Source organism: Buceros rhinoceros, unplaced genomic scaffold (assembly GCF_000710305.1).
Source record: "Buceros rhinoceros silvestris isolate BGI_N320 unplaced genomic scaffold, ASM71030v1 scaffold8860, whole genome shotgun sequence".
NCBI classification, from domain to species: Eukaryota; Metazoa; Chordata; class Aves; order Bucerotiformes; family Bucerotidae; genus Buceros; species Buceros rhinoceros.
In genome coordinates this window covers 15,911-19,847 of record NW_010387915.1, presented here as the reverse complement: position 1 = coordinate 19,847, position 3,937 = coordinate 15,911, and positions in this window count along the sequence as shown.

Genomic DNA, 3,937 nt, shown 5'->3' with positions numbered 1-3,937 from the left:
TGAACTCGTGTGTTATCCTCCAGCTGCTCTGGGCCATGGCAAATGCCTCCAAGGAGGGAGAGCTGCACTGCCTTCTCTGCTAGAGTTGCTACGTCAATACCAGCTTCAAGTGCTGGTAGAGGATGGAAAATTCAGGTTGCCTGGCTTGCAGCACAGAGAGGGCTGTGTAAACATGGTCCTCTACAGCTTTGAAGGGGACAGTTTTGGCCACGTTTGGCTCTAACGAGGTCTGGTCTCAGTAGCCCGGCCACGCAGCATTGACAGTAAATCCTTTTCTTTATCGAGGTATTATATGATTCCTCCTGTGCAAAGAACAAAACAAAGAGCAGCTCCATGTCAACAGGGAAACGTCTGGCACTGACACTGCCCTAGGCACGGCCTTTGACCAGCTTTATCGAGGTATTATATGATTCCTCCTGTGCAAAGAACAAAACAAAGAGCAGCTCCATGTCAACAGGGAAACGTCTGGCACTGACACTGCCCTAGGCACAGACTTTGACCAGCCCAGACGGGCTGTTTGCCCTAACAGTTTGTTAATCACTTCGAGTCCTCCCCCCTCCTCATTTTTCTCAATTATTTAGATTACAGGATTCAGACAGAACCAGCAATTTAATTCTTCAACTCTGTGAGGTTGCTAGCAGCAACGTTAAACTCGGAGTTGTTCAAAACTCTCACTGCGTTGTGTTAAGAGCTTGCTGTGAGTGACGTCTTCCTGCAAGTTAAAGAGTAACAGCTTGCTTAGCGGCAATACTCTAAGCAATAAAAAGATAAGATAAAACTGCCATAGGCTAGACTTCCAGACCCAAACCAACTAGATCACCTGTTACATAGCTGTGTCCTTCTTGTCCACCCCTGCAAGCACCCAGGTCCATCACCACACATGGGTGCCTCCCTGCCACTCTCCCTGAGGACACTGGGTGTTCTTGCGAGCTTTGTGGTTTCTCTGCCTCTGCAGCTTTGTAAATTCAGCAACACTTTCCCTCTTAAAACCTTTCTCAGGCAAAAAGCAGACTGCTACCACGCACATCGAGAGTGGTAGCCACAGGCTGGGCGCGATGCTGGAGTGGGCTGATATGCCAAGCCATGCCTGGTTGCTTTTTTTCCTCAGCGGGCATCTCACTGCCCAGAGAAGGATGGAGGCAGGAGCCTTATAGTCAGAGAAGCCAAATGGGTGGAAACCGGAGACCTGGAGGCAGAGCATGAAAATGTGGCACCCCACATCCCCATGGGGATGGAGTGAGGAGAAACCCTATGGCTGCCTTCCTGGTGGCAAGAGTCCCTGCTGGGCAGTGAGATGGAGGAACCAGTCTTGAGAAGAGAGGACAGACAGGGGCACTGGAGCTGCTCGTGCCCTGTGGGCAGAGTAGAACTGGCAGCTGCAGGCAACAGTGCAGCATACAACCTCCCACCTGCCTGCATCGACATCCTCAGCCCACAGAGTCACAATAAAAATGCACTAAAATTGACTGGGTTTTCTCTCCATGGCCTGCAGCTTCTGTGAAGCAATGTCCCTGCACATATAGATACGTGTTCATCCACTCACATACTCCTGTTCTCTGTTGTGGAGAGTGCCCGGAGCTTCTGGGACTCAGAGATGTCCCCCGCAGCTGTAGCTGCTGGTGGAAGAGAACCGGAGCCAGCCTGCTTGCTCTCTCACTCAGGGGGAGGCTGAGCAGCCAGCACCCTTCTCAGCACATGCTACTCATCCCTCTGTTGCTGAAGGCACCCCGGCTTCATCTCTCCTGTGAGCAGAGGAGCAGTTGAGCAATACTGAAAAATAGGAAATTTTTGCAGTGAGAGTCCTCAGAAACATCCACTTCAAGTTGTCCAAAGGGTACAAAATGCACCAGAGATTTTGGTGGTTTCCAGAGATGATGGTGACCTCTGTCCATCTGTGTGGCTGCAGCTCCTCCATCCCAGTCCCCTGCAGCTGGCAGCAAGAGGGTGTTGTCCAAGCCGGCTCTGAATGAACAGCTTCATGGCCTCAGGACAGAGAGGACCTGCACCTCCCGAGGTTGCTTCCTTGCTCCATCAGGAGGCAAAACCACTTTCCTGTGGGGCCTGCAGCTGTGGGCACAAGGCTCCTGTCCTTGGAGGTGGCTTTAACCACAGGGCCAGCCGCTCTGCAGCCAGCAGGTAATGAACACCCTGGGCCCGGCTAGCACAGCGGCTGTGATGGAGACCGGGCGCTGTGCTGCATGCAAGTTCCAGCACCCCCGCCGGTATTTATATAACATCGTTTTGCTTTAATCTAGCTTTTAAAGTAAATTGTCAGACCCCTTTCTGTTCACTAGGAAAGTTTTTCTTTGTTTTTTTGGCTGCAGGTTTCATCTTTCAAAGCTCAGATAGTTTTGAGTGATGCTGAAAAACCCCATTTGCAGTGGCTTTTTGTTCCGTGCTGGTATTGTTCAGGCAAAAGTGGTTGTTTTCTTTTTGTCCTGGCATAGCTCAGGAGTGACTGCATGGTCTGAGCTCAAACTTTCTAAAATAATCACCCGTGAGGAGAGATCCAGCACGGCAGTGTTCAGACCCAGGGATTAACGCCTTGGAAAGGTGCAGTGGTCTGAAAAAGAAGCCAGTGGCAGCGTCCTGCCAGCTCTGGGCACTCTAAGCCCTGGAGCTGCAACACGTGGCAGGCAGAGAGAACCTGCAGAGTGCCACAGGTCTCTCTGGGTCACTGGGACCCAGGTACAGGGGAAGTCTGCACAGCGCCTGCAGAACCCCCCCAAGGGAAATACCATCTGAAGGGAGGGAGGCTATTGAGTGACTCAGACGTCATAAAGAAAAGCTGCTTGGAGAAGCAAGGCTGACTGATGAGCTTGCTCCTCACCAGAGGCTGGTCTTTGTAACCACATCCTCTTGTCAGAGGGTGAGACCGGCAGCTCTGGGGGAAGGGAGGATGGCAGGGACTGAGCAGAGCAGGCATCAGGCATATGACAAATTGCAGGAAAGCATGTGGGAGCTCCTTTTTGTCCTTCCACTGGCTGATTGCAGGAAGCTCCCCAGGTGACAGCTTTAGCAGCTGCTGGGAGAGGAGACCTTATTGTTCTGTGCTCCTGTTTACAGCCATGCCTGGTTTTGGCAGGAAGCTATAAGACAAAACACTCGTGTTCTTCTTTCTTGCTTACCAGGTTTGCTCTCAAGGGGCTGGTACTCCAGCTTGGATCTTTCAGCTTCGTTCACCACCTGAGGAGGTCCAGCTTCCCCTTCCCAGCTGGGCTGGGTTGCCCTAAGATCCTGGCAGGAGCACGGAGACTTTTCACAGAGCTCAGATAATATTAAAGGTTGGTGCTGTCACGCCTGCCACTGCATTTCTCATGCTAAACTATGTGGTCACCCAGCATACCAGCCCCTTTGTAACCTGTCTGGGCTCTGTTTAGTTCCCGTTCCCCTTTCCCTGTCCTTGGGCTCAAGTTCTGTTCTCAGTTTGGGTTTTCTTGGTGACACTCAGAGGAAGCACATTTGGGGTTTTCTTAGTCTGTCTGGCATTGCACGGGAAGGCAGGAGCTGGCAGCACCCTTGAGATGAAAGGATGCGGGAAGGTGAGGGACTTATCACTGCTGGTCTCACTGGAGCCTTCAGGACAGAAACTGGCAGCATATGGCTGTGTCTGCAAGCAAACTCCTTAGGTTGCTGTCATCCCCCTGGTCTGCCGCTCCTCCGTGATGCTGTGCCTCACTGTGACCCATGTACCCAACAGCACGGTTTCCTGCTTCATCCTCTCCAGCCTGCAGCCAGGGACATGGTGGCTGAGCTCTGCCTGTGTTGAATCTCAAGCCTTGCTCCCCTGCTTCCTTATTCCTTCTCTCTGTGGACTTTTAAACTGAGGCTGGGAGTGATGGTTGTGTCCACTCCAAGGAATCAACAGGCTGCGGCATTTCCAGCAAGCACGGCCATGCGTCGGAGGCTGCCCGGAGCCGATCTCCCCCCCCTGGGG